The sequence below is a fragment of the Sapajus apella genome, unplaced genomic scaffold (genome assembly GCF_009761245.1).
Source record: "Sapajus apella isolate SASKATOON/1434 unplaced genomic scaffold, GSC_monkey_1.0 scaffold29, whole genome shotgun sequence".
Classification (NCBI taxonomy): Eukaryota; Metazoa; Chordata; class Mammalia; order Primates; family Cebidae; genus Sapajus; species Sapajus apella.
The window spans coordinates 10458549-10466011 of NW_022436969.1; the positions used below are offsets into that span (position 1 = coordinate 10458549).

At 38.2% G+C, this 7463-nt stretch overlaps 1 protein-coding gene and 1 pseudogene across 3 annotated transcripts in view; both read right to left on the reverse strand.

Annotated features, from left to right (window-relative positions):
- The window catches only part of GREB1L (GREB1 like retinoic acid receptor coactivator), a 316301-nt gene that overhangs the window by 265680 nt on the left and 43158 nt on the right, over nt 1–7463 (reverse strand). The window lies entirely within an intron of this gene.
- Nucleotides 2031–2149, reverse strand: LOC116561619 (annotated as a pseudogene).

A 7463-nucleotide genomic window follows, 5' to 3' on the forward strand; every position in this document is an offset into this window, starting at 1 on the left:
ATCTCAGCTCACTGCAACCTCCGCCTGCTGGGTTCAAGTGATTCTCCTGTCTTAGCCTCCCAAGTAGCTGGGGTTACAGGCGTCCGCCACCATGCCCAGTTAATTTTTGTATTTTTAGTAGAGACAGGGTTTCACCATATTGGCCAGGCTGGTCTTGAACTCCTGACTTCAGTTGATCCACCCACCTCGGCCTCCCAAAGTGCTGGGATTACAGGTGTGAGCCACCGCACCCAACCTAGAAGAGCAAAATTCTCAGACTCCTTGACTCCAGTGACTTGAGTACGCTGCACATGTTAAATGGTGAGGTGTTTTCTAAGCACTGAGAACTCCCAGAGCCTTCTCCAGAATGCCCAGTCACTTCCCTACTTGGCCAAGTGGTGATTTATTAATGTTAAACGAAAAGTTTTCAAACTTTGTTTTTGGTTTAAAAGAAAGCCTCTCAGCTTGTATCCAGTAAAGCATAGCTGCAAATCAATGATGAGATACCCCAACACAGACAATTATTTAGGATAAACAGGCATTAGAAACCTCAGGCTTCCCAACCTAAAGTGGGTTCATCACCTCTCCATTTGGGAATTTTAAATAAAGCAAAAGCACTGTGATGTTGCTGCTGCCTTTCAGCAAAATAATATTTAGCATTTTTTTTTCTACAAAATTCCTGCCTTTCTTCACTCCTCTGAATCACTGTATCTGATAAAAACTATGTTCAGCAAAATATCAGAAGCCATAAGGTAGAACCACTTAACAGATATTAGCAACAAATAACTGATAGGTTCCCTATGCATGGAATTTCTGAGGTACATTAAAATGGAATTATGTCAAAGCCAGTTTGTTTTGCTCTGAAGTTATTCATGTTTAGCTTTAAGAGCAATGGAGACTTTCTAGGAATTTATTCTAAGTAAAAGATCCAAAAAAGAGGAAAAGACTAAATGCATAACATTATGCATTACATCACTTTTGGCAGTAGAAATTTTGAAACAGCAAAAATGTTCATAGAAAAATAGGTAATTAGGCTGGGCGTGGTGGCTTACACCTGACATCCCAGCCCTTTGAAAGACCGAGGCAGGTGGTTCACAAGGTCAAGAGATCAAGTCCATACTGGCCAACATGGTGAAGCCCCATCTCTACTAAAAATACAAAAATTAGCTGGGTGTGGTGGTGCATGTCTGTAGTCCCAGCTACTCGGGAGGCTGAGGCAGGAGAATCGCTTGAGCCCAGGAGGTGGAGGCTGCAGTGAGACGAGATCCCGCCACTGCACTCTACTCTGGCAGAGCAAGACTCTGCCTCAAAAAAACAAAAAAAAACAAAAAAGTGGCCAGGCGAGGTGGGATGCCTGTAATCCCAGCCAAGGCGGATGATCACGAGGTCAGGAGTTTAAGATCAGCTTGGTCATTAAGGTGAAACCCCGTCTCTATTAAAAATACAAAAATTAGCTGGGTGTGGTGGCACATGCCTGTAGTTCCAGCTACTCGGGAGGCTGAGGCAGAAGAATCGTTTGAACCTGTGAGGTGGAGGTTGCAATGAGCCAAGATGGCGCCACTGCACTCCAACCTGGGTGACAGAGTAAGGCTTCGTCTCAAAAAAAAAAAAGAAAGAAAAGAAAAGAAAAACAGGTAATAATATATAATACATGTACCTTATGAAGTACTATGTATTAGGTTGCCATTAAAAGTAATGGCAAAAACCACAATTACTTTTGCAACAACCCAATAACTGTCAATAATTACTATGTAACATATGGAAAAATGATTAGGATACTGTTTTATAATCACAATGTTAAATTTTATACAATAATTATAACTATGCATCAATATGTAGGCATATAAACAAGAATGAAAAGAGGTAAGCAAAAATGTATTATGAAAGTAGTTTCATATATTTTGTAAAATGAGGGGAAAAGAGTTGGGGAGAAAAACAGTGTTAATTAAACATCATTTCTATAGACCTAAATTTAATTTGTCAACATGAATGGTAGTAATAGTAATTTTTTATAGTTATTTATTTTTTTAATTTTTAATTTTTTTTAATAAAGTCTACAGCACCCAGTATTCCCAGGTGGTCTCCCATCCAAGTACTAACCAGGCCCAACCCTGCTTAGCTTCTGAGATGAGATGAGATCGGGCGCGTTCAGGATGGTATGGACGTATACATAAAATTTTTTTTTTTAACAGATGGGGTCTTGCTCTGTTGCCCAGGCTGGAGTGCAGTGGCTCAATCATAGCTCACTGCATCCTTGAACTCCTGGGCTCAAGAGATCCTCCTGACTCAGCCTCCTGAACAGCTGGGACTACAGGCACATGCCACCACTGTGGCTTTTTTTTCTTTTAATTTTTTGTAAAAGTGGGGTGTCACTAAGTCACTCAGGCTGGTCTCAAACTCCTGGGCACAAGTGATCCTCCTGCCTTGGCCTCTCAATGTGCTGAGATTACAGGCATGGGCTGCTGTAGCTGGCCACACAACAAATTTAAAAGTGAATAAATATTTATAATGTATATGGTACAATATAATGATTTGAGTTTTCTTTGGCTAGTTGGTGGAAAATTTCTAAAATGACTTTATTTAACTTACATATCATAAAACAGACCCATCATAGGTATATATTTCAAAAGTTTTCCACAAATTTGTAGTTATACAACCATTACCACAATCCAGTTTAAAGACATCACCTCAAAAATATTCCTCATGCCTGTATGTAACCAATTCTCACCGGCTTTCTCTATATATATACAAAATTGTATTTTTGAGATGCACAAAAATGAAAATAAATTACATTATGTATTCATACAGAAAAGTCAGAATGGACATGTACCAAAATTTTATGCAAGGATCTGTTTATAGAAAATACTAATAAATTAAATTTTTGAAAAATATTTTTCTGAAGTTTTTAGCCAATTAGTTTCTATTACCTACAGTTTTTAAAACTTTCCCTTTAATAAAAAGATACATGCGTATTCCACATACATATGACAGATTGTACAAATTCATGTATTTTCTCTTACTACCAAAAGCCAACTAAAAGTATAGTAAAGAGGTTTTCAGAAGGAAAAAAGTGGACAGAAGTAAATGAAACAACAGCAACATTTATAAACTTGAAAGCAGGTGGACAGGCAACAATTGACCTTGGAGAAATGAGAAATTGAATCTCAACTCAGCAATGAGGGAAGCTTAAACAACTAGTTTTACACAATGAACCACACCATCTCCTCAACTTTGTCTCCATACCTGGAACCACACCAGGTTAGGTTCCGGGTATGGAGACAAAGGTGAGGTCAGAAACAGAATTAACTGAAATTCTCTTTCAAAAAATCAATTCAATGCCCAGATACCTTCTTCACTTCCAAGCAGGCAACTATACCTCCCCTATTCTACAGAAAGCTGAACAGGCAGAGTTGAGGGTGGAGGTGCCATTATGCAAAAAGGGGGATTAGGTTAACATTGTGTATACTTAAAGCTGAGTCCATCCACCTCCAGACCTCTTTTCCAACTCAGCTCCCAGAAAGATAGTAACTAGTCCTACACCATCATGACAGGAAGCTAGGCTTTTCTTTGTAGAAATCTAACCAGTCCAAGGGGAAATGCATAACATACTGACAGTAAGCATTTTTAGTGAAATGGCCCATGGGTGGTGAGACACCATGGCATTACATCTTCTTATAAGCTTTATAGGGCACTGCTCTTAAATAAAAGCAGGTAACCAGAATTATTAGACAACTGAGAAACATCTCAGACATAGAAAATAGAGACCAAAATAAGCAAACAAAAAGTAACCTGGAGAAAATAGACTCTGAAGGGAGAAAAAAAAAAGTGTTTAAACACTTATTTCATTAATATACTCGAGATGGAAGAGAAGATACTACATGTATTAAGCAATAACAAGTAGATATAAATACATATACTTTACCCACAAGTTGAAACCTTATATCTATACAAACAAACCTGCACACAAGTGTTTTTAGCAGCTTTATTTATAATTGCCCAAACTAGAGGCAACCAAGATGTCCTTCAATAGATGAATAGGTAAACTGTGGTACATCCACACCATGGAATGTTATCAGTAAGTAAAAGAAAGTATTAAGCCACAAAAAGACATGGTAGAACCTTAAATGCACATTGCTGAATGAAAAGCCTACCTACTATATGATTCCAACAATATGACATTCTGGAACAAGCAAGCCTAGAGTGGCAGTAAGAAGACCTGTGGTTGTCCAGGACTTACAGGGAGAGAGGAATGAATTGGCGGATCACAAAGGATTTATAGCGCAATGGTAGAACGCAATCAAACTATTCAGCATATGATAATATTAATAGATGAAACTATATATTTGTCGAAACCTATACAATGTACAACATAAAGAGTGAACCCTAATATAAACAATGAACTTTAGTTAATAATGTGTAAATATTCATTCATCAATTGTAACAAAAGTACTACAGTAATCTGGAAGAGGGGTTCAAAAGGATATATATGGGAGCCTCTGTACTTCCGGCTACATTTTTCTGTAAACGTAACACTGCTCTAACATAGAGTCTACAAACTAAAAACAAAACAAAAAACACCAATAAAGTACTGTTTTTTAAAAACCTGCTAAATCAGGCCAGCCACAGGTGGCATGCACCCGTAGTCCCAGCTACTCTCAAGGCTCAGGTGGGAGGATTGCTCGAGACCAGGAGTTTGTATGGGGTGTGATGATCGTGCCTGTGAATACCACTGCACTCCAGCCTGGGCAATACAGTAAGACCCCACCTCTTAAAGTGAACACAGCAAGAGCCCACTTGAAGAAAAAAAATTTAAAACCTGCTAAATTTGCAGTGAGATTGGTACTTTATTTTATTTTATTAAAGATGGGGTTTCACCATGATGGCCAGGCTGGTCTTGAACTCCTGACCTCAGGTGATCCACTGTGCCCAGCAGAGATTGGTACTTTTACATTCTGGGGGAATTAAAAATTGGAAGAATCTTTTGGAAAACTATTAAGATATTATATATCTAAAAATATAACTTTCAACTGAACTATTTTACTTTCAGAAATCTACCCTAAGGACAAAGTATGCTGGGAAAGGATCCATAAGTACAGAGTAAAAAATTGGATCTCATTTAAAGTATCCAGTAAATGATAAAGAAATTTAGGCATATAATTAGATGGAATTAGGCTGCTATAAGAAATTATAATCATAACTATTCGGTAACATCATAGAAAAATATTCATGAGAGAAATATTAACTTTAAAAGAAGAATACAAAATTACATATATAATTACAATTATGAAAATAAACATTTCTGCAAAAAGCTATATGAAGTCGGTGGGATTACAGATGCCCTTTTTCTGTTTCTCAAATTTTCTAAAATATAATCTTTTCTTTAAACAAGGAAGGGATTTGAAATGATGAGACAAACTGCATTTTTATAATTTTTTTTTTTTTTGAGATGGAGTCTCGCCCTGTCACCAGGCTGGAGTGCAGTGATGTGATTTCAGCTCCTGCAACCTCTACCTCCTGGGTTCAGGCGATTCTCGTGCCTCGGCCTCCTGAGTAGCTGGGATTTCAGGCACATGCCACCACGCCCAGCTAATTTCTGTATTTTTAGTAGAGACAGGGTTTCACCATGTTGGCCAGGAAGGTCTCGATCTCCTGACCTTGTGTTCTGCCCGCCTTGGCCTCCCAAAGTGCTGGGATTACAGGCGTCAGTCACCGCGCCCAGCCATAGAATGATTTTAATATAAGTATTTGATTTGATAATGTCTTAATGATTTTTTTTCACCCCATTGAACGCTTATTTTTACAATATTTGTCAGGAAAATTAAAGAAACATGGAGTTAGCTGCAAATAACACTACTTTATAGGACATGTGTTCAGTTGTATAGGAATTATTGCTATTCTAATGTAACTATTAGGCTATTCTAATGTTAATTAGTTTAAAATTTCCAGAAGTCTTGTTTTTTTTAATGAAACATTATTGACATTAAGACAATCTGAATTTTAAAAATAGATAATCAATTGGTTTCTGCACTTAGTTTGGCATACATATCTTTTCCTTATGATTTCTGATTGCTACTTTATTAATTCAAACCTGGACTCTGAAAACTGTAATTTTTCTACATATCTACCAGGACTGGTGTTTTCTCTGTTGCATATTTTTTGTTGGTGTTATAGATTGCTCAAGGATTAGTATTCTGACCTCAGGTATTGATACCAGAACATTTTACACCCAGAACACTTTACACTGAGTGCTCTCAGTACCACCAAGTATCAAAAATTCAGGTGCTAAGCAAAAGTGTGCTAAATGTTAAATGTAAAATTCTCAATGTTTACTACTAAACTTCATGTTTTGAGGAGGATGCTGTTCTAACTTTAATATCCTACAATCTATGAGCCTAAATAAATGGCTTCAACACTAAATAAAAAGTCATTTGTCATGGCTATACCCATTTCAACAGGCCTCATGGGTTTCTGTTGTGTTTTATCAATAGGTCCTACAGTAATGAGAACATTTTTGGCACTTTCTTGCATTTACTCTTCTTCCTTACTTCCATTCTCTCACACATTGATTGAGCAAACTCAACGTACTGGACACTGAAGATACAGAAATGAAAAGTGAGATTCCTGTCCTCAAGAAGGTCAAAATAGAATTGGGCAGACAAAAAAGTCACAGAGCATTACAGTCTGGTGGCTCATGCAGTATCACAGGGTGCAGCATGGCATGGTGTGGATGGCATGGCAGGTGTGACAAGGAGTTGAGTTTTGATTATGTTTAGTTTGAGATCACATTAGGACACAAAGGCATGGGATTTCCTAGTAGGCGCTTGACGGAGGAGTCTACGCAAAGGCCTAAGTTGGGAGTGGAGATTTACAGATCATTAGTACAGAGGTCATGGGATTGCCTAGGAAGAAGGCAAGAAAAGGAGTCTAAGGATGAAATTCTACTTAAAAGGCAGGAAAATGAGTAAGAGCATGCAAAGCATCTGAGGAAAAACAAAAGTGGGAAACTAAAAGAGGACAGTATCAACAAAGAAAATGAAGCACATTAGGCCAGGCACAGTGGCTCACACCTGTAATCCCAGCACTTTGGGAGGCTGAGGGGCGTGGATCACTAGGTTAGGGGTTTGAGACCACCCTGGCCAACATAGTGAAACCCCGTTTCAAAAAAAAAAAAAGAAAAGAATAGAAAATGAAGCACATTTTAAGAATGAGGCAAAAGCCAACTCTATCATAAGCGCCAAAGAATCCAAGAAGATAAGGATGAAAAGGGTACCCCTAGCATGGCAAGTTGGCCAGGGCACCTGCACGAGGTTCACAGGAAGCTAAATCTTACAACATGGTGAGGAACTGGTGACAAGTGGAAAGCCTGTATTCAAAGGGCTGGGCTGTAAAGGGAAAGAGATGTGTGTAGGACAATTGGTAAGAAATGTAGGGTCCAAAGAAATACCAAAAAAGCTTCCTTTCTTCCTTTCCCTCTTTCTCCCCAC